The sequence below is a fragment of the Pogona vitticeps genome, chromosome 3 (assembly GCF_051106095.1).
Source record: "Pogona vitticeps strain Pit_001003342236 chromosome 3, PviZW2.1, whole genome shotgun sequence".
Taxonomy (NCBI): Eukaryota; Metazoa; Chordata; class Lepidosauria; order Squamata; family Agamidae; genus Pogona; species Pogona vitticeps.
In genome coordinates, this window is record NC_135785.1 from 157,543,219 (window position 1) to 157,566,888 (window position 23,670).

The following is a 23,670-nucleotide window of genomic DNA, read 5'->3' on the forward strand; positions in this document are numbered from 1 at the left end:
ATGGTATGAAGGAGTCACAATGAAATCTAAAACCTGGCAAAACTCTCCTGAACTTGATATGACCCAGAGGCTTGGACTACCCAACTACTTAAAAGAAAAAAGGCAATGCAACTCAAATAATATTTTGGGGGTGGGAAACAACCAGGCAACATTGACGCAGTCTATCGTTGAGAACAAAAGGAAGGTTCTGTACTATCAGTATTTTCATGCTGTATTGCTGGAAGGCCAAGATTACATGAAGTGTGAGAACCAGAGGCTGTCCCTGGCTCACTGCCAATCAGAGGTTTTGGAGTCTCCAAATGGCTCACAGTTAGTTGAAACAGGTGCATGCAATAAAGGAGTCAGAAATAAAGAAAGATGGCAACTGGCTGTGTGAAGCAAACGCCCGCATTAATCACGACTGTGCAAATAGTCACAATCATTTGAATAGCTCCCCAAACCTGACATTTTGGAAAATTTAAAAAATCTGCCAAACAACAGAAACAACAGAAAAGCAACCAGACTTCAATGCTTTCTTTGGATCCCTTGAAGTCCATTTTGTAATACACGATAGATCCTATGGAGAATCCATGTGGTGTAGTGGAAAGAGTGATGAACACGGATTTAAGGGACCCAGGTTCAAATCCCTCCTCTGCATGGAAATTCACAGGGATGAGATAGGGGTTAACATTAGTAAAACCACTTCTTAAATATCACATACTTTCAAACCCCTATTAGGGTTGTCATAAGTTAAGTGGAACTTGATGCCATGTAACACAGACTTTATTACTAAACACTAGAACCTAAGACATGGAAAGCAATGAATGAAGAGAATTCAAGCGGTGCGGTGCAGCACTTAGAAGGTTAGAAGGTTCAGCTAGCACACTGAATTTTTGGATGCACATTCACCAACATTTTTGCACTCAGCCACAGGTCTAGATCAAATTGCTAGCCCCTGTGGACTCACTGAGGCTACTGCAGGATGGAATGTCAACATTTATTTAAGTCCCGTTGAGTCTCATCTCATCAAGGGGTTTCATTTAGCTGGGGCTCCAGGGTGTTTGTAGGAACTTTCCTGGGTGGGGGCAGAGTCTGCATTTTGGTAAGTCAGCATAATCTACATATTGTGTGTGCTGCCACTAAAATGCATTCTGCCTGCCCATGTTAATTAAAATGATAAAGACATTTAGGATTCTGGAAGGGATAAGCTCCTCCTGTGGACATCTATGTTGGAACTAGCAGTTGTATTTATATTTTAGTTTCCCATCTGTAGTCTGGAAACAGAATGCCCCACTGAAATACAGAAAGACCAGAAAGCCGTTTTGAAGTGCTGTATACAGTCAGCGTTAAAAGAACTGAGTAATCATTGACTGGAAGAATCACCTGAGACTTAAAATCTGCTTCCCAAGCCTTGCTGTAAGTACTATCCTATATGAAGGTTAGGTTGGCCTCAACAAGCTTCAGGATCGTTTCAGCTACAGATGTGGAAATCTGGAAGACAACAGTGTCAGAAGCCCTTGTGCCACATTTCTCTAATATATTGGGGGTATACATGAGGATACCTCTAGTGATAATGTCCGGGAATCATTCCTTTAAGAAATAAGTCTTCTTAAATATCTTACAAGCAAGCCAGTAAATTACTGGGACTTAAAAATGCTCTGAATTATTTATTTTTCCTTGAAGGCAACAAGTAGACCTCTGAGTTGCTGCCAGCCTTCTGTTTTCAGACTCACTATCACATCTCTGTGTGCTATAACTACAGTATATCATAGAGTACACCCCCTCACATTTCATAAATATTGTAGTACAGTGGTGCCTCGCTTAACGAGTGCCCCGTTTAACAACGAAACCACTTAGCGATGAAGAATTTGCGATCGAAAAAGCGATCGCATTGCGATGTTTTAAATAGGAAAAAATCGCTTTGCGATGATCAGTAAGCTGTTTCGCTTACCGATTATTGCATAGCAATCTTTTTCCTACAGCTGATCGGCAGTTCCAAAATGGCTGCCAGAAAAAAACATGGCCGCCTGCTGTGTTTTGGGACGGATTCCTCGCATACCAGGCAGCGAAAATGGCTGCCGTATGGAGGATTTTCGCTTAAAGGTGAGTTTTTTTGCCCATAGGAACACACTGAAGGGGTTTCAATGCATTCCTATGGGCTTTTAAAAATCGCTTAGCGATGTTTTCGGTTTGCAGTGATTTTTGCTGCACAGATTAACATCGCTAAGTGAGGCACCACTGTATATCTTTTCATGTGACAACACTGAAGAAATGACACTTGGCTACAATGTAAAGCAGTGAGTATACAGCTTGTATAACAATGTAAATGTGATGTCCTCTCAAAATACACCCCTAAGTGACAATGTCCAAATTAGGCATAAAGTGTCAGTATTTTGTGTGGCCACCATTATTTTCCAGCACTGCTTTATCTCTCTTGGGCATAAAGTTCACCAGAGCTTCACAGGTTGCCATTGGAGTCCTCTTCCACTCCTCCATGATGACATCACAGAGCTGGTGGATGTTAGAGACCTTGTAATGATATAAACAATATATGTTACACGTGCATCACTAGAAGCTAAAAGGCATTAATGTTCAAGAGATGTGATTCTAGTAGACCTTCGTGACTGAGTGGTCACACACGTGAAGCATGTACTTACTTTCTGATGACTAATCCCAAAACAAAGCAGACTAATTTTCAAACTGTAGGAGGCATGAAAAGCTCCTGCTGTGATGCTCAGATATTTTTGGCAATCATATCAGCAAGAAACACAAAACAAAACAAAAGCAAAAGAAGATGTTGTGGCACCTTAAAGACTAACTGCTATATTTCAATGTAAGCTTTCATGGAACATTTCCACAGCAGATCTTTTAATCACAGGCTATATGTAATGTGTAGTTTGGCTCTCAATCTCTGTCTCAGGTCTAAATTGAAGTGCAGATTTCATGGCTCCAGCATCTGACCTATTTTTTTTATTCTTTACTCTTTCTTCTTCCCAAACTCCTAATCTTTGTACCGCTTATTTTTAAAAAGCCTGAAAACTTCCACACTTTTCATATTATAATTTGTTTAGTTTATATATTGAATTGAACCTAATAGAGCAGGCTGCATAGCTCAGTGGTTTAAGTATCTGGCTGTGGAGCCGGAGGTTGGGAGTTTGAGTCCCCATTGTGTCTCCTGTGAGTAGAGCCAGCCTGTGTGGTCTTGGGCAAGTTGCAGAGTTCCAAGGTGCCTCCAGAGGATGGAATAGTAAACCACTTGTTTCTTCTCTACCTGGAAAACCCTGAAAAGATTGTTGTAAGTCAGGATTGACTGAGTGGCACATTATTATTAAAAGAGCAGGGCTGGACAATTCAGAACACCAGCCCCTCTCCTGCTGGCCACACCAACCCCAGAAATGGACAAAATAACAATTAAAGAAAAAGAAGAAGTGTTCAGACAGCATTTCCAGCTTAGTTTTTCTGGACCATTTTATGGTGAGGTAGTCTTAGGGACTCCCAAGACCCAGAAGTGTTTGGGGAAAAATCAATGTTTTGTACTGGGCTGATCTGGTTTTACCATGGAGGCCCTAAGATTGCTCCTGAGGGGCTGCATGCCTGCTGCACCAGCTAGCAATCATTTTTCATGGTAAGTTGTCTGTCTGTTGTGTAACTCATTGTACAATCTACAGCACACCAGAACACAACTGGCTGCAGGATAGACAACTAGCAAACCAGCTACTGTAGCACCTGCTGCATGATTGCCCTTACACAATGGCAAAATACAACAGGGATTTTTTTGGCCAGGGATGGTAATGACAAGGGCTACCAACGACATTTGTAATGAGCAATGCTGGCACTCGGGGCTTCACTGCAGTATTGGTTAAGCATAGGTCGTATGAAACTGGCATATGCAGAGCAGGGAATGGGGACAAAGAGCAAGGTGCAAGCACTAAGGATGTTTGGATTTTCCAGTCCACGAATAGTCAATTCTCCATTCTACCTATCCTGCAGTTACCTGACAAATACCTCCATGTGATACAGATGGGTAAAAAGGCCTAAATTGGAAGGTTGGCCTAACTAAGCCACCCAACCATCTAATTTAGGCCTTTCTCCCAGATACAGAAGCACCTGAGATGTTTGTCAGGTGCCTCCTAGTTAGGTAGAGCTCCCAGGAGAATTGTGGTACAGAATATCTGAAGATCCAGACCCTAATGAGCATATGGTGGTCATATTTGTTCTTCACTGAACCTGCCTGTTTTTTGTTGCATTCTGCCCAGAGAGAAATAGCTAGAGACACTCAGTGAGGATGGTTCACAGCACCCCAACAGCCAGTATCAATAGACTGGTTTCCTCCCAGCAGCATATTTTTGAACTGTCTCAGTGTCAGCACCCTGATCAAAAGATCTTGCATCCTTACCTTAATTACATTCTGGGACCAAATGGTCAATCAAAAGGGCCTGCCTATGCTTTGTTTAGGATATACCGTATTTTTTGCTCCATAAGACACACTTCCCCCCCCCAAATAGTGGGGGAGAAAGTATGTGCATCTTATGGAACAAATACAGTAAAAAAGGGATTCAACCACCACCACCCAGAAATCCCCCACTGCCATGCTGGGAGGCCTGTGAACTGGCACCAGAAACTGTTTGCTGTTTGGACCTCACCATTCTGCACTGCTAGCTTTCTAGGATCTGCTTCCTGGAGCCCACCTGGAAAACTATCAAGGCCAATAGGCCTATGGCAACAGGCAGTGAAAATAGACAAGGACAAAAGGGGAAAGAGTAATTCTAGAAAGACCAGAGGAAACCATAAACACAGTCCCCCACTTAGGCAGTTGATTTTCCCGCATTTGGGGAAATCACAGGGGTCAGCACATCCAAAGTACAACAGATGAGCCTCACCCTGGGAAAAACACTTTGATGATCATGGTATTTCCCCTGCCAGGTATGAGTTGGAATGGCCTCTGAATCTCCTGTCCCTTTCTGTGCCCTGTCCCCCAAAGGCATGGTGAACCCCCAGGCTGCACCTCCTGATCAGAACAGGGCTGCACAGCCCCAGTCCTAAAAGAGGCCAAGAGAGCTACTCAGTGTTTTGGGGTGCACCACAGGACCCCCATCAGGGGCTGGATGTTCCTCCCACAATCCTCCAGTGCACAGATATTAGCATACCTAATATGCAGAGAAGGCAGGGAAAGCGGGGAAATTCAAACTTTCAGTTAGTGAAGAGGCTGCTTGTCTGTTTCCTTGCTAGTCCAAGCAGTTAGAGAGCTGGGAGAGAGACCTGGGACTGTCTGGTATTGTTGTTTTAAAATGTAAAATTTAGTTTAAAAGCTGTTTGTTTGGGGTTAGTGCTTGGGTGAACAGGTGCTCCGTTTGAGTTGAAACTTGCTTTAAAAGCTGCCTAGGAAGTGTTCAGACCAGCGCCGATCAGCTGTTAGGTGGGGAGAGGGGAGGGGAAAGGATCAGGAGCAAGAGTGGAGAAGAGCCCAAAATGGCTGCCATCTGCCGGGTGCCTGCTGGCTTTTAGCTGTTTGGGGTTCTTTTTTGGCTGTTCTGGGGTCTACCAAGGCACTGTGAAGAGCAAGGCTCAGTCTACAGTGCCTGGTAAGTGACTTTGTTTTAAGTTTTTTAAAGTTTCTGACCTCCCCCCCCATAAAAATGCATTAATTAATTTTCAATGCATTTCTATGGGAAATTTGGATTCAACTTGAAACTTTTCATCTAGTTCTGGGCATCTAATAGAGAATGTATTTCCAAAGAGTGTTGCAGCAAGGAAACTAACTGTGCCTCATGACTTCTAACTGGATTACAGTACCTGCTTCCTGATTTCAGCTACTATAGTTTGTATTCAGGATTTTTGGCTCGTCAAGAACATTGTTCATGGCTTTGTGTGGCCTAACCTGTTGTGCCTTGCATGCTATAAATGTTCAATTATGTCAGAAACCCGAGATTTGGTCTTTTGCTGAGCATGTGCTACTGCTGGTGAATGGGATCAGGTTAAGCTTTGTGTTGCTGTTCTTTTGCATAACCTAAAGTAAATAAGGAAAACCAGCTGTTAAATAGTTTAATTCCACTATTTATCTTCCACACAACTAAAATGGACCTCTCAATGCAGTGCCAAATCAGACAAACCATTTCTAACTTAATATAGGCTTGAGCTGTAGCTGGGCAGAGTTGCACAACAATCTCATCTGTCATTGAGACATTTCTATTAGCATGGGGAGGAGGTGGATGAAAGGAAATGTAAAATATAGGTAGAGTGGTATAAGTCATCACTGGCTGATAATGGTCTATATTAATGCCATTGTTGACTGCTGTTCACTTTACATGGTTCAAATGTTATTCTGTTATAGTTTATTAAATATTTTATTACACTATTTGGTTCAGAATATATTTTCCTTGTGTTCCTCTAAAAATTAGGTGCGTCTTAAGGTCAGGTGCATCTTATGGAGCAAAAAATATGGTAGATTGTTCTGGACCTTTGCCATGTGGGAAAAGCTTTTCTCTGGAACAATCTGCCTCCGGAGATTCGCGCAGCTCTCTCACTGGGTATTTTTAAAAACCAACTAAAAACGTGGATGTTTAGGCAGGCCTTCCCCCCCTCCCCAGTTAATTCCTGACTCTCTCCCTTGCTTTCTCTATTATGATTTATTTTGTTTGCTTTCCATCTTATAGAATTTTTAAATTGTATAAAAATTCCTTTTTTATATGGTTCTTGTATTTTGTATTTTGCATTGTAAGCCGCCTAGAGTGGTCGCAATTGATCAGACAGGCGGGGTATAAATGGAATAAATAAATAAATAAATAAAATAAATTCTCCCCTCCCCCATTAATTGTTTCTTTCATATAATAACAGTGATCTGTCTTTGTGGCATGTGCACTTGTAATGCTCCCTTGCATGATGGTAGCAGGAATCAGTCCAAGGTGACAAGCAATCTGAGAGGCTGGCAAGTCTTTGGGTTCGAGTCTCTAGTCCATGTCTTTGGTACCCAGTCCCAAGGCTCAAATCTGAGTCCTTCTTCAAAACATGCCCCCCCCCAGAAAAAAGAAGTGGGTGGGTGGCTTCCGAGTTGCAAGTCGAACCCAAATCATTGGGGGGAAAATACAACCCAAGTCAACTCCAAGTCAGGTCACTGGTGCAACTTAAGTCCCACAACTTGAGTCCCCATCCCTGCAAGCTGCATGGTGTTTGGTGCAAGGAACTCGAAATAAGTGCAGTGCCTTCTGTCCTCCTTCCTTCTCTCCCTCTTTTGGATCCCATGCATGAAAGGATTATTTCAGCTTGGCACAGAACTAGGAAGGCGCTAAAGGTAAAGGTAAAGGTAAAGGTTCCCCTTGACAATTTTTTTGTCCAGTCGTGCTTGACTCTAGGGGGTGGTGCTCATCCCCATTTCCAAGCCATAGAGCCAGCATTTGTCTGAAGACAATCTTCCGTGGTCACATGGCCAGTGCGACTGTTACCTTCCCACCAAGGTGGTCCCTATTTATCTACTTGCATTTGCATGCTTTCGAACCGCTAGGTTGGCGGGAGCTGGGACAAGCGACGGGCGCTCACTCCGTCGAGTGGATCCGATCTTACGACTGCTTGGTCTTCTGACCCTGCAGCACAGGCTTCTGCGGTTTAGCCCGCAGCGCCACCACGTCCCCCAGGAAGGAGCTAGCTCCAAATAACTATTAATTCCTTGCTCTAGTAAACAATGTATACTTACTTTGCACTATGGCTGTAACTTAGTAAGGAACAATGTCACTCCTTTTGCAATGTAACGGGAACTTTTAGTTATTTTTACAGCTAAGCTAGTATGTTGTGGATGTTGTGGGTGGGGAAAAGTAGATAGGAAGAAGATATGCTTTATGCTATAGGTCAGTGGCCTGCAAGATTTAGGTGTTTTTAAATTTTAATTTAAAAGTAATTATTTCATTTACGAGAAACAAGGAAGGAAAGAGTTGTAACTATAATGGTAATTTCCCACTGTGGGAGTCTTGGTAGTATCACTGCAATGCATTATTTTTAAAGGGTAGCTTGGAGTGATTGGTCTGCAGTGGCAAAAAAAGTGGTGGGATGAGCAGCAGGCAGGCCTAGACAGCCACGAGGAACTGTTGGCTAAGGGACAAGGTTGGCTATAGGCATGAAGTACAGATAAAATGGAGCCAATAACTTGAGGCAATGAAGAAAAATGACAAGAATGGGAGGCAGAAAAAAAAATTAAGAGCAATTTATTCAGCTCTCAACTGTTCATTGTGTGTTTTTTTAAGTCTCGTAACACTGTGTTACACAACAAAACAAAGTTTTATTGTAGCAAAAAAAAATCTTCCTCGGTTGTTATTGGTTTTATATTTTGGTTGCTCAGTTTTGCATAATAATCCTATATTCTTTTATTATTGTTTACACCGGCTTGTACAGCAGAACACCCACCAGTTAGATAGGTTGTCAAGAATTGTGCTGTGAACAGAAGTATATTCTTCTGTGGCAAAGGAGGATGTGTTAGAGGTATTAAATGAAAGCTATCCTCCCCTTTCGTGTTCATCTGCTCAGAGCCCCAGGCCCTGTTCTGCCCCCGAATGCCTACTTAGGCTTACAGACAACAGAGACCCAAAAAGAAATATGTGGGAAAGATCAGAGAAAGAGGAAAGGCAGAAGCAGATGGACCACACAGCTGATTCTGGGCAGATCTGTGCAAATATTTGCATCTGAGAACAGAAATATTTTACAGCTCTATTAATGATCACCAGATTGCAATTGAATTGTTGAGAAGGAAACACTGGAATGGAGTCAAGAAAACAGGAGGAGCACAGTTTCAAAGGTAAATGCATGCAGATAGAAAAGAACATAGACCACTGATTAAAGAAAACGTCTTGTGGTGCTTTAAACACTAAGGCCAGTATCCTGTTCAATATTTACATGTGCAGTGTGCCAAATGTGGAAGCTGCTGTGGTAATTTGATGAGGTGCTCTCAGAGATTAATAGGAGCATAAGGTGTTGTGAACCTTAGCTTACTTTCTCAGAAACAAGCCCACAGAATCCTTCATTACAGTCAATTTGCTAGTTCTTGTGGTGCAAATTGCATTTATTCACTTACTTTGCCTAATTCAGAGTAGGGCATCATTACTTAATCGGGCTTTCAGCAGCTTAACTGGCCCTCCACTGTTCCCCATTAGCCCACAGAGCATCCGCTCTCACCCACCCTGTCTCAGTGCAAGGTCTGTCTTAGGACCAAATTTACAGGAGTCTCAGTCAGAAATGGGTTTCCAGTTGCCCAGAACTTCTTTTCTCTGCCCACCACCCCTCTTTATGGAGAACCTTCGAATAACAACAAACAGCAGAATAACTAAATGGACTAGGACTGGATATCAAGACTGCATTCCCTCACTTACTTTGCAGACTGGACTTGCAAGTTTTATAAAGTTTATTAAAAGATTACATGAAAATGAAATAATAAGAAAAGAAGAAGAAGAAGAAGAAGAAGAAGAAGAAGAAGAAGAAGAAGAAGAAGAAGAAGAAGAAGAAGAAGAAGAAGAAGAAGAAGAAGAAGAAGAAGAAGAAGAGACACCCCAGAGAGACCAAGAAGGAGGGGCCAAAAAACTGTGTCCCAGTTCCTATATAGAGTGGAGAAGCAAAGGTAACAAAAGGCAGATTCCTCTTCAGCCATGCCCTGAGGGTAAACAGGCTGCCTGGATATGAACTTTCTCCCAGGATAATGGCTATTAATTTCAAGGCACAAGACAGGATATGGAAGTATGAAATGCCTGTTCCAAAAGTAAGGGTGGCTGGTTCAGGAAACCTTATCAAGTTCCATAAAATTTTCTTTGATTAGAAGCTCCAGATGTTCCTTCACAACACCATCACAAAATTAATGGAAAACGATTTTTTAAAATTCCAAAATTACAGTAAGCTGTATATATCCTCTAAGACTAAGCAGGCAAGCAAATAAGGTTTCCAGAGCCTATTAAAAAGTTTATGTTGATGGGAGTCACACAAGTGCCACTCATGAGAGAATTCCATAACCACGGGCCCACCACTGAGAAACTCATGCCAGCCCATCTGACTCCGTAGGTACATAGGTCCTGGTCATTGTGAGGGCCATTGCAATTATAGTAAAATTGTAAAAAAAATCATTTGTTAAAGGTACATTTGTACATCTATGCATAAAAATTAATATATTTAATTTTATGCACAATTGCCTCCTCTCTTTTTTTGGTCCCCTTTAGGGAATGCACAATTGCCCACCCTCTTTGTCATATATGTAGAGTATATGCAAGGTGGATAGGTCAGTGAATTAGGTATCTGGTTGCAGAGCCAGACGTTGGGAGTCCGATTCCTCACTGTGCATCTCAAACAAGACAACATGTGTGGCCTTGGGCAAGCTCCAGATTCTCAGGACACCCCCAGAAGAAGGGAATGATAAACCACTTCTGAGTACTTCCTAGCCTGAAAAGGATCACCACAAGTTGTAAGTGACTTGATGGCACGTGATGATTGTTATTGAAAGTACAGAATGAAGTTTGTTATAAAACATAGCTTTAACCTACAGCAGGAGCCAGCATTTTGTATAGCAAGCTCTGGCCTTTCTATGCTCAAGCAGCCCTAATGTGACCTTTCAGCATGCCCACAACTTAGAGACATGGAACCATGATGCAAGTTTTGTTTCTCTAAGAATCATTGCTTCTAAAAGCAAACTCAGGTAGCAGAGAGCTGTGCCACTCATTCATTCATTCATTCATTCATTCATTCATTCATTCATTCATTCATTCATTCATTCATTCATTCATTCATTCATTTGTAGTTTTTAATAACCTGGATATTAAGATGATAGTTGCTTCCTTGTTCACTTTTCCCAGTAGTGTGTATCAGTTGACCATTGTCTCTTTGTGGCATTTTTTGCACCAAGCTGAAGAGGCATTCCACCCTGTTGCCCAAGCTGTTGCCAGGCAACCCTCCGCTTCCAGAGAAGGGCCGATATGCAGGCCCCACAGAGCAAGCAGCAACATCAGAAATGCCATGAGGTCTTTGGGAGAGAACTTTAATCAGCATCACCCCCTAACCACTCTCCCACAACTGCCATTTGCACTGCTTGGTGTGCTGTGACTGCAGGGGAGGTAAGGAAGACATGAGGTGCCCACTTGTCAGAGCTTCAGTGGCTAAAGGTACATTAACTTACAGAATATCCATTATACTCGGTAGGTACTTCTAATCATGTGGCTGCTTCAGCAAACCTCTTTGGAAGTGTTCAGACAGCGTCAATGAAACAGGAAAAAGGATCACTGGTAGAAAGCTCACAAAGAATGAAAATAAAGGGGGATTATCCAGCATGCACTGCAGTTGTTATGACCTATCCCTTCTGATTTACAGTGACCCTAACCAGCGTTTTGAAGTATGTTAGATGTTCAAGGAATGGTTTACTATTGCCACCCTCCAGTGAGTTTCCATGGCTGACCAGTGATTTGAATCCAGATGGTCTCAGTGCAGAATGCTATCTGCTACATCACACTGGCTCTCCTAGCATGTACACCCATCTGGATATGCATGACATTTTTCTCATATCTTTCTGTGTCTCACAACAATTTTCTACCTGCACTGTCATGATAGCACCCACTGGAAATTTTCAGTAGTTAATTTGAGTCTCACTATTCTCCCATTCCCACAGATCTGATTAAATCAATCAAGTCCTATATGTGAATATTCCAACTGCATTCTAAACCCAAATGAAGATTTTTTTTTATTACTAGCTTCACCACAGACAGAGATCTACAAAATATATTGTAGATATATAAAGAATATATTAGAATATCATTCCCTTCATAAATAATCATATGGAAAATAGATACTTCTACCAAACAACTGCATATAGTACCTGGATAGCTTTCTGGCTGTAATTTTAAATGAAAGACCATTAATTAAATAGTAAAGGATTGTTTCTTAAGCGTAGGAGGACTAATTACATGAATATCTGTAACACACTTGGAATATATTTGAGACAACACATATATAACACAACACTGTAGCACACTGGAGCATGTTTTCCCATTTTCAAATGAATTTAGGGGAAGATCTGCCAAAGAAAAGTCCTAGACCATGATTGTAGTTGTAACCCATATAGAAGAACGGCTGCAGTGACTACATATGCACCCACATGTCCTTTTCTACTGTATGTATGAAATTCACTTACAGAGGGCCTTGGAGTGAACAAATAGCTCTGGATCCAAAGCAGGTTCTTATATATATAAAGGGGAGGTTGTTTGATGAACCTAACATGTTACTGGTTTTGCAATGAAATGTCACATAATCTCAGAATATTTGAGGGAGATTAACTCTAACCATTGCTATTCCAAAATATTATTTTAAGTCAGTTTTACTCTTAAGTAAAGGTATATAGAAGTACAGCCCAAATCACTTTGATTTCACTAATCCATGCCCCACCATTTATTTATTTAGTTAGTTAGTTGCCAAATGGCTTAAATCAAGGGTGGGGAGTTTGTATCCTGTCAGATACTGTCAGAGTACAGCTGCCATTATCCTTCATCATAGGCATCTCCTCCTATAGGTGTCTATTCCTTCCTTATTACAATCACCCAGACATATTTTGCTCTTTGTCTTGCTCCTCTCTCCAAGAACTCAGAGAGCATTCAGAATGGAGACTTCCTTACTGTTGCATCCAGTTCACATAGTTTCTCAAGGAAATCTGTCATCTTGCAGCTTCCCCTAGTAGAAAGCGTTTTTGTTACCAAAGACTTTTAAGTCAGATTCTATAGGGTTCTGATCTTTTATTTGTTTTAGACAGGCTGTATGTAACCTTGATTGCTATGTTGCTGGAAAGCAACTGATGCATTTTACAACATGAAGCATTTCCGTCCTTTAGTTTGTCATTTATTTTCAGGATATCAGCAGAAGGGAGGAAGCTAGGGGGCAGAGAAGGCCTTCTGCTGGAGGTGGGGGGACAACCCCAAACTGCTGTTTAGCTTCCAAATCCTTCCCAATACAAAGAGTCCCAGTTCCAGAGTTCCAATCTGAAGTATAAAAACCGAGGACATGAATTCTTAGCTTGCTGTTCCAACATTTGTGCTGCCACCTTACAAGGAGTTAACCATGCTCTGTTGCAGAAGAGGACTCAGACCAGGTCTTCTGGCCTCCCTGCATGCATGCATGCGACCTAGGGATAATAAAAGTGACACTCTCTGACTATCAGTAGCAAATATTTGAGCTTATCAAATAGTGGAGGAAGTTGTTCAGTTACAAATAAACCCAGCTCTCGTAAAAGGAGTTGCTGCACTCGGTGATTTCATGGAACTGGAGGCAGCTAAAGGCCACTGGCAGGCACAACTCCCACTCTGTGTACACTTGGGAACAGGCTTGCAATGATTAATGGTCGGTGTAGGGGGGGAGGGGGAAGAGTTGCTCGCTGTTACTCCTGCTGAGAAATGAAGCTCGGCTTCATATCAGCCAAAAAAAAGAGCAATAAATAAGCATCTCAGACTTATTGCAAAGTAGTGACTCATCCTTTGGAACACAACAGTATCTGTGCTTCTACTCCCTCTTTCTTTCTTTCTTTCTTTCTTTCTTTCTTTCTTTCTTTCTTTCTTTCTTTCTTTCTTTCTTTCTTTCTTTCTTTCTTTCTTTCTTTCTTTCTTTCTTTCTTTCTTTCTTTCATCTCTATGGCAAAGGCCAGAATGTCCCAGAGGCAATAGTAGATGTCTCTGCTTGGCACTAGGGTTATAAGAGAGAGAGAAAGAGAGAGAGAGAGAGAGAGAGAGAGAGAGAGAGAACAAATATGCATGTGTGATGTGATCCTGGAATGATACTCTTAAAGTGACAGCACTCTTCAGAGAACATCTGAAGCCCAACCAAAATGATGTCTTAACTTTCCTATGGGGCATTATAAATGGCCACATTTTTCCACTCTGATGCAAAAAAAGCACTATGTTTCATATTATTTTGCTTTGTTTTGTTTTTTTAATGACTTCCAGTAGAAGGGGGAAATTGTCTATGACTGTTCAAAGAAAATAGCTACAACTGAGCTTTTTTGTTATTCACATAATTGATAAACACTTGACCATTTATAGTCTTCCTGTTCCTATACAGCCTTTTAACTGGGTAATGCGTTTTTATCTCAGGCATTTAAGTCTCTGGCTGCAGAGCCAGAAGTTGGGAGTTCGATTCCCCACTGTACTGTCTTGACAGGGGCTGGACTCGATGATCCATAGGATCCCTTCCAGCTCTGCAACTCTAAGATCCTTTTATCTGCATGTCAGGAACAGCATTGCCTGTTATATTTCCGCTTGTGAAATTACCATTAAAGACGCAGGAGTGGGACTGTCTATAAAAGGAGTTTGGCTACTCAAATCCATATTGCCCTTCAAGAATAATATCTTTTGTTTGTTTGTTTGTTTATAAACTCATTTTTATCCCGCCTTGTGAGCCAGTTGAGGCAGCACACTGTGTGTCCCACTGCCCCACAGGCTGGGTTGGGGCAGTGGGGCCAGCACCTGTGGCTGTAACTTTAGTGGACTCTAGACTCAAAGTAGGAGACAAAGCAGTCTTTATTGTCAGGTCAGTCATGTTCAAGACAAGGTTCTCTTCACCTTGCCTTCGCCGCCGCTGCCCCCCCCCCCCCGACAGCTCTGGGCTCAGTTCCCATCACTAGCTCAGGATTCCTCATGTGTCTTTTAAGCCTCCTGTTAACTCCACTGAGGCTGGCCCCAAGTATAGGCCAGGCCACACACCTCACAGCTTGAACTGGTGGTCTGCATCTTGCCACTGGACCTCCCACGTCCTCCTGGGGGTATCACTGCCTGACCTTCTTTCACTTACACTGTATCTGCTCCTTTTGGGTCAGAGTCTGGATCAGCTCCTCTTGCTCCTCCACCCAGGTGCCCTCCTCCTCTGATCCAGATAGGCCTCCTCGCCCTCAGCTGCCTCCATGTCTCCGTGGCTACTTTTCCTTCTCCACTCTTTGCTCTTCCTCCAGCTTTATTCTCTCCAGCTGGGAACAGACCCATACCCCTACCCTGTCACCGAAGTGGCCTTCATCAACCAACTCTCCCTCCCTGACCCAGAACTAGCTGACCTGCCTCAGTGGACACTGAGGCTCAGCAGAAGGTGATTCCAATGGGCTTTTCAGGGGTCTCAGGACAAGAGCAGATGACCTGCCAGGGATGCCAGATTTAAAAAAAAATTAAAGAGGCAGCTAAGGACATGTAACTGACACATCGTATGGTTTTCAAATGAATTAACACTGCATATTGCTATAAAACATATACACACTTCAATTCTCTTCAGTTTCACTTTTCTTTTATGCTTTGGGGCTCCTTACAAAAGATTTTAATTACATGGTAAAAGTTTACCTGGAAAGAGTACAAGTCAGGTTCACAGAAGTGAGAAAAGAATTGCTTAATATTGGTTTCACTCCACTTTTGCTTATTTGAGACAACATTTTTCATACTTCTGTGCAATATCATGAATCATTTTAAATCCTCATCAATCTTTTCAGCATGGCAAAGGCTGGAAATACAGTGTCGTGAGAGACACAAACTTGGACCTCTTGAAAGAGAATTGCCAGCTGCTGTTACCTCTCTTTGTCATACTTTTTGAACCCTAAGAGCACATAACACTCTAACACCATCTCATGGAAGAGATGCTGGAGCTTATGAGTAAGAAGAAAGGGAACCGTTGACTAGTTGGCACAGGATAGGGGAGATGTATACTTTCCCAGCAATTGGGTGGCAAGTCCCAATCCATAGTTAAGAGTACCATCGATGGTTTTTGCAACAGCAGAAGCCTTGAATCAAAGCAAAGCAAAGCAAAGCAAAGTAGGGTCTCAGGGCTTGTTAGAATGGCTTGGATGTGCTGGTTCCAAAGTGTCCATAGTCCCCTGGCAGATCCCTTATGCATGCATGCCTTGAGCTGGTGTAGATATTTTCTTTTCCATTGCAATGAATGGAAGGAAAACCTTTTTATCACAGGGAAGGTGAAAAAAGACGCCTCCCACGTCCGTCCATCCACCAGCACAAACTCTATCAGCTGGCAGGGCTTCAGTTGTGGTAATGACTCGCCTGTTGATTTCCCCTGACACAGATACATTCACACCATTTCTCTCTGGTCCTTATTGAACCTTTTGTCCACAATTTGGGGTACAGTTGAAAGGGGTGTTTACTTAATTCTTATCAGGATATCTTATTGATATCCTGAACACCACCCATAACTGTACCTTTATTTTGTTGTGTATAACTGAACAGGCTGCCTTTTACTTGCTGTTTTGCCTGATGTGAGGTACTCACCATGATGGATTGCTGAGTGAAGTCATCTATTTGATCACTGTGCCACCCTCATCATAAGTAGTCCTTTGCTTCATACACAGAAGTGGCTTTTGATCTGCAAATCCTCACACTGAAAGAATTGATAGACAAACAGACAGACACACAGATAGATAAGAGAGACAGACAGACAGAATAGAGAACATGGAGAAAGAAAATCATATAAAGTATCCTCCACAATGTGGTTTGAAGGCATGGCTGATGAGAAATCCAGGAAACACCCATTGCTCCAGTCTACAAAACATGTACCACTGGAAAGATCCAGCAGGTTTCAAAACATGGACTGTTTATGTTGGACCACTGGCAATTTGGAATCATGTACTTTTCAATAATACTTTGAATTCTTTTAAAAGATACTAGCAAAATTCAAAGGGTTTTAACCCAATCAGAGTAGAACAAGCAGGCCTAGAAACGCAAGGTGGGGTCTGGTGAATGTGTTCGGTTCAGTATTAAATATGCTTTTAGTTAAATAATCATCTTCCTTTGAAGCAATTAATTTAGCAACGTAAGAGCAGTGTCCCCATTCTCCTTTCCCATGCAGATTGCTCTTTACACAGGATTCATTGCTGTGAAGATTCTCAGCCATCCAGGTGAGGTTCTCTGGAAGCTGAGTAATGGCAACTGGACTTCTTTCTTACTAGGCTGAAACATTTTGCTACTCATCCAAGTAACCTCTTCAGTCTGAGAAGAGTTGGTAGGAGATTCCTGATATATCCTCCATGTTGGTTTAACTTCCCCCTGATCTGAAGTGAAACCAATGTGGAGGACATACAGTGGTACCTCGCTTACCGGGCACTCCATTTAGCGACAAAATCGCTTAGTGATGAATTTTTCAGAGCGTTTTTGCGCTTCATTTAGCGATGGTCCCTATGGGCGATTTTCGCTTAGCGATGGTTGGGACCATGCTTTGCATAGCGATTAAATTTTGGGTCCCCTGTTTCGCTTAACGATGGTTTAAACAGCCTCATGTTTGCTGTTTTTTAAATGTTTTTCTGTTATTTATAAAGTTAAATTTGTTGTTGTATTTTTTTCCCCAATTGAGATGCATTGAATAGGTTTCAATGCATTTCAATTGGGGAACCACGTTTCGCTTAACGATGTTTCCTATGGCGATTTTCGCTTAAGGACAGCAATTCGTTCCTATTGGAACAGATTATCCGGTTTTCAATGCATTTCAATGGGAAACCATGTTTCACTTAGCGATGAAATCGCTTAGCAGCGATTTTTCAGAATGAATTAACATCGCTAAGCGAGGCACCACTGTATCAGGGATCTCCTACCAGCTCTCCTCAGATTGAAGAAGATAGTTTGATGAGTAGCAAAACGCTTTAGCCTAATAAGAAACAAGTCCAGTTGCCATGACTCAACTTCCAGATAGGATTCATTGCTATTTTCTTCTTATGACCTCTGCCCTCCCCACACACGTGCTGCATCTATGTATTTGTGTGAAAGGAGACTGAGGGTGGGTCACATGGGGGTTTGCAGTGTGAGCCAGATGATCTATTTTCCACAAGAAACCTTCTCCTTCTGAATATCCTTCATATGTTTTGCCCAAGAAGAACACTGAGAGTCCAGAATTACTTTTTCTTCCATTTATTGAATATGCAAGCATGATTATATGCCTATCAAGATCTTTTTGAATGTCGTCCCTGTCTTCCAAGGTATTAGCTATTCCACCCAGTCTTGTGTCATCCACAAATTTGACAAGTAGAGCAGTGCAACAGTGGAACCAGTTACCTCGGGAGTTGGTGAGTGTTCTAACACTGGACGCATTCAAGAAAAACTTAGAGAATCACCTGGTAGATATGCTTCGATTGTATTCATGCGTTGAGCAAGGGGTTGGACTTGATGGCCTTGTAAGCCCCTTCCAACTTCACTTTTCTATGGTTCTATAATTTTCCACATTCATAAAGTGGCTTAAGCAAAGCATGGAGGAGAAGACAGTACAAGGCAAGAGGGGACATTTTAATTCTTATGCTTCTCTCCCTTTAAAGACAAAAAGGGAAAGAAAGGCCAAACAGGGTAGACACAAGGATAATCCCAAAATACATTTAACACTAGGACCTTGTTTAAATCTGAATCCAGCCAAATCCAGACCAAGATAATTTGCTCATCTAGTTGTGCCCTGAGTCATTCTCTAGAGTGCATCTTCCTTTCACAGTTACACCCATTTAATATCACTTTGAATACCATATCTCCATCCTGTGCCATGCTGGGATTCATAGTTTTGGGGGATGTGCTGCTGGAGAATTCTACCACTGTGCCCTTGAGCTCAGTGATGTGATTTATAAGGTTTTCATCAAACTACAAGTCTCCGAATTCTGTGGGATGTAACCATGACTGTTACAGTGGCCTCAAGCTGCCACGATACCTGTGGCTTGTAGATAGTCTTTAACAGTAGGGAAGGTAAGGGATTTAATGGCAGATTTGTGGACAGATTTGAAGACCTGCTGGTTCTCTTCAGCCAGGGGAACCTTCAGCCAATAGGTCTGACTCATGGAAGAGAGGCTTTTCAACTCATAGATGCATGGAAGAAGGGATTTTGATAGGTTTAACTTGTTATGTAAGGAAAAGAAAAACTGAAGGGGCTTCTTCTACCCAACTGTTAAAGGAATGGGAATCCTCTGCCTGTTAGTATCCATTGCCGTATTCACCTGGTATAGGGCACAGTTTGCAACAAATTAAACATCCAACATTTCTTCCAAGGTTTAGTAAATATACACAAACTAGGGGTGAATAACTTTGAAACAGCATTTATCAAGAGTCCCCAATCCATTTAACAATCTAACGTCCAGTAACAAACTGTTCTGCATACTGAAAAGGTAAGCACCACTTGAAACGGGCAAAAATGAGAACTATGGCTGGAATTTAATCATGTCTCATTTTCTTCTCTGTAATTCAAGGGCACAGAATGTCCTAGAAGAGAGAGAGAGAGAGAGAGAGAGAGAGAGAGAGAAACCGCCTTTAACGTGCGGTCTCCTTGGCCTTTTAAGTGGTGCACCAGCAGCTTGCCTCCAGATCCCTTTTAGCAAAGGAAGACACAGACTAGCATTTCTACCTTTAGGCCAACATCGTAGGACATATTTGGTGCTATTGTGAGCTCTATCCATCCACTCTAGGGGGCAGGGTGTGTGAACTAAACCCATAAATTGGTGACAATACTGGTCCTGCTTTTGGGCCCAGGGAGGTAGTTGCCTCTGGTATTGTTCTCTCTCTCTCTCTCTCTCTCTCTGAATCTGAGAATCTGCTACTTCTTGCAGCCATAGCCACCATCTCAGCCCCCCTTTTCTCTCAAAAGTTTCCCACTACCATCTATTTGTGGGAATGCTTTACTGTCTGAGGTCCTCAGAATGAAGACATGATGGTAAGAGTGACCTAAAATTATCTAGATATACAGTAAAGATTATTTAGGGTGTTTTAAAAAAATATAGTGGCATTTTCTTACCAAGTAGATTATTAAAGCATAAATGTGCAAAATGTGCCTGCCCCCTCCGTTCTGTTCCTTCTCCTTTTGGTGAGATGCCTCCCTCTCATGGTGGCAGCCCTGCCACCACAGCAGCCTTTCCTCACCTGCCCTTCCATGTGCAGTGGAGGGCAAGGGAGTGGAAAAAATGCTAGCATTACTGCTCTTCCTTTGACAGCAGGGCTGGCGGTTTCTCTGCTCCTTTCCGCATCAAGTGGCAGGAGAGCTTTAGATGACTGTGGGAGGACAGCCCATTAGCCCCACCATTGTCACTTTGCTCACATGACAAGATCCCAAACTGAAAAGGAGAACACCCCCCCCCAGCCTGGAACATCGAGGATAAGATTTGCAAAGGCAATCTCCGTTCATGCAGGTGTCTCTGCTTCAGATATCGTTGTTCTTCACATGACCAAAGCAGCAATGGAAAAGGGCATGGCTAGTGCCTTCCTCTCCACTTGTGATTATTTATCCCATATAGAGGAAGCCTGAAGACAGCTCTGGTGTCTAACATCTTTGCTTTTGATTACATGACACAGAAAGCAAAGAAGATGCAATTCTACAGTACCTGGGAAGGCAATCCAAGAGCCATAGGATTTGTGAAGGGTTTCTCTCCAGAGGAAAAGAAAGAGGTCGTGTCTGAGGGTCAAACCGTATATCACAGACAGGATGTCAAGGGCTGAAAAAAAGAGCTCGTCACACCTTCTATAATTTGCGAATTAGCTTGCTTTATTTTGTGATTTTATTTATTTATTTAATGTTTATATCGCCCATCTGGCTACGAAGGCCACTCTGGCCAGTTTACAAATGGCATCATTCTAAACAAAAATATAAGAATAACCAACAACAACTTAAAACAAAGTGTGACAACAGTGAAAATAAAATACATTCAAAATAATAAAATAATTTGTAGCAAACATAGGGCTTATTTTTGAATATGAGTGTTTGGGCAAGAAAAACTGCAACAATCAGTTCAGAAGAGCCCATTGCCAGAAGGGGGTTTAGGCTGCTGCATACACTGTCGTTCAGATACCTGTTCCCAGAAAAGACATTCAGTTTTCTATTTTTAAAAAATTCAGTTTCAGGATCATTCAGCATGCCTCCTATAGGATTTATGAAGGAAAAAAGAGAGAACAGTTCAAACATTTAGAAGTTTTTTTTTAAAAGGCATAGAAATGATTGCAATTTCTCAAAATATTAGGCTGGAATCCTATATACTCTATACCTCTTTTACTCTCCTATTTACCTGAGAGTAAGCCTCACTGACGACACCAGGGCTTACTTCTAATCATATACTGTCTCTCTCTCTCTCTCTCTCTCTCTCTCTCTCTCTCCCCCACCCACTCTAAGAACAACAGTGCTACCTCTGTCTATATTGAATGTGAGCAGTTGTAATTGCAGAGCAATCAAACAGGCCTAAGAAACCTTAAGCATGAGAAAACCCTCTTGACACAAACAGTTCTCCCTACTATAAGATCAACAGGCTGCAACAGTAATGGGCAATAGAAGGGTTAAAGGGCCGTGTTGAAAGTTTCGGTGCACTTCAGCCTGGAGGGAGGGACTGACAAGCAGAAAGAAAGCGTCTGTACTGCCCGTTCTGGACACTTTGAAATTAACGCATGTCCAGCTGCATTTCCTTGAAACTGATTAATTTCCAATTCATACTAGAGTCTTTTCAGGGAGCTGCTCTGTTCTGAATAGGCCACATCCAGGAGTGGAACATTCAGTAGAAGGGGATTTAAAAGATGAGGTAGGTTTTATTCCATCACAGTGAATACAAGCATGTGCTTGTTTGTGTATCAAGGATGGATCCATTCGTCTATTTGGAGCCTTAACCCATGGCACCCCACATGTGCATTTGCAGAATCAGTTCTTCCAAACAAGAACAGCAATCCCTGTTTATAGAAGTGTTTAGTCCATAAAGCATTCATTTTATTCAAAACAGGAATTTGATTGTCAGGTTTACCTTAAATATGCATCTGCTATGGCAAAGGTGTGACAGTGACAGATTTTACTTTCTTGGGCTCCATGATCACTGCAGATGGAGACAGCAGCCCTGAAATTAAAAGGCAGTAAAGAAAGCACACAGGAAAAAAATTGATTCATTTGAAATATGGTGCTGGATGAAATCTTTGTGGATATTCTGGACTGTCAGAAAGATGAACAAGTGGATCCTAGATGAAATCAAACCTGAACTACTATATCTCTGGAGGCCAAAATGTTGAAACTGAGGCTGTCCTTCTTTGGGGATATCATGAGAAGGCAGGACTCTCTGGCAAAGACAATAATGCTGGGAAAGGTAGAAGGCCGCATGAAAAGAGGACCACTAAATATGAGATGTTTTGACTCCCTAAAGGAAGCTGCAGGCTTCAGCTTGCAAGAGTTGAGCAGGGCTGTTGAAGATAGGACATTTTGATCGCTCAGTCATAGAGTCACCATACATCAGGGCAATATGAGGGCATATACCAACAATAACAACGGAATTCGAGCTGAGGGGGTTCCAAGTGAATTCTGGGAATTGTGATGAAAAGAAAAATCTGGAAGTCCCATGCCTAGTCCTAGCTGCCCCACTAGGCAGGCACTCTTCACTTTGGGCAGTAACTTTGCCCACTGCTAGCCTTGGTCTCTTTTAAAATCCCCATCCCTTCTGTTGGCTCTGTGGAGGAAGAAGAAAGAATGTCACCATCTTCACTAACCCAGAGCTGAGTGCAGAATAGGAGAGGGAGAGAAGTCGAAACAGGTACCCATGTCTTTTTAGAACCCTGGTGTTAATGTTTAAAGAGGAAGGAATGTATTAAAATCCCTCTATCTGAAAACCCTTGCTTCCTAAATGTAGCCTTCCTTGAACTCTGGCAAACAAGGGAAATCTCAGGTTCTTATATCAATACATTAGTATTTGAACTTCATGAATCAAGTGTCATTTCAGGACAAAATTACATGACTCACCCTGTAAAATCTGGATTTTTTGTGACATTGAAACTTTTTACTTCTTTTCCCAAATGTGGCATCCATTGTTACCAGAAGGGAACAGTAAAGCAAACTGTAATGCGGTTATAATTTAGAGGAGACACGGAAAATTCCTCTAATTGCCCTATCTCTTTCCAGAAGCTGCACACCCTCCACCAGCTGTCCAACACATCTAGTGCCATGCAAAAAGCCTTTTCACATTTGAGCCCATGTGCCAAACACATCACAATAATCCATTGTGATCTGACCAAGACAAACAGATGAGAGATGAACGGTACTGAGGCCCAAGTGGTTCGGAAAAGGAGAGGAGAGAGGCTGGGAGCAAAAGGGTTAAAAAAAGAGCTCTCACTACCTCATAAAGATAACAGGAATCAGGGACCCTGCCACAGATGTTCCATGTGAGGCGTTTAGCTTTATAGTCCCACCTGTGTTCATTTAAAGCCTTTAAAAGCCATCTCCTGCTCATTTCTGAAAGCAGAGACAAAAACTGAAGGGTTTGACCCAACTGTCTCAGGCATTGCTTTTTTAAAAAAAGTGCAGGCATCTTTACACTGTCTATAGTCCACCTACAAGATGTATTCTGCTGTGGCAGGAGGCAGAAGAACACTTAATTTTGAAAACACACATTATTTTCTTGCTACCCATACTTGTAAAACATAAACGGCATTCAAAATCCAAAGGGATAATTCATTTTAAACTAGAAGACAAACCAAACCATGCATCAAATTAGTTTAGGGCTGCTTAGATGAATTCCTGCCCCTACAGGTTCATGGAATGTGTGTGATGGGATCAGTGTGCTAGTATATCCTTGGCACGGGTGTAAGCCTCCAGCAACTACATGTACTGTATGAAAGAGCATGATACATGTACAGATGTGGGACATAATAGCCTAGGTTAAACTCCAAACCCAACATCAAGAGGTTTGGTAGGCAGCACTGAAAGTACAATGCTGGGTTAAGGACATAGAAGGCCAGACCGAAG

The 23,670-nt window shown here is 42.1% G+C and overlaps 2 long non-coding RNA genes and 1 pseudogene across 2 annotated transcripts; all 3 read right to left on the reverse strand.

Moving 5' to 3' along the window:
• Window positions 1–4,755: 4,755 nt before the first annotated feature.
• Window positions 4,756–4,910, reverse strand: LOC140706117 (U1 spliceosomal RNA; annotated as a pseudogene).
• Window positions 4,911–9,419: 4,509 nt separating this feature from the next.
• Window positions 9,420–14,922, reverse strand: LOC144588473 (uncharacterized). The gene is made up of 2 exons (XR_013544051.1): window positions 14,761–14,922; window positions 9,420–13,656 (listed from the first exon to the last, which is right to left on the reverse strand). It is a non-coding gene; the product is annotated as an uncharacterized LOC144588473 (long non-coding RNA).
• A 1-nt stretch (window position 14,923) lies between these two features.
• Window positions 14,924–21,745, reverse strand: LOC144588472 (uncharacterized). Its single transcript, XR_013544050.1, has 2 exons — window positions 21,689–21,745; window positions 14,924–20,825 (listed from the first exon to the last, which is right to left on the reverse strand). It is a non-coding gene; the product is annotated as an uncharacterized LOC144588472 (long non-coding RNA).
• Between the last annotated feature and the right edge of the window lie 1,925 nt (window positions 21,746–23,670).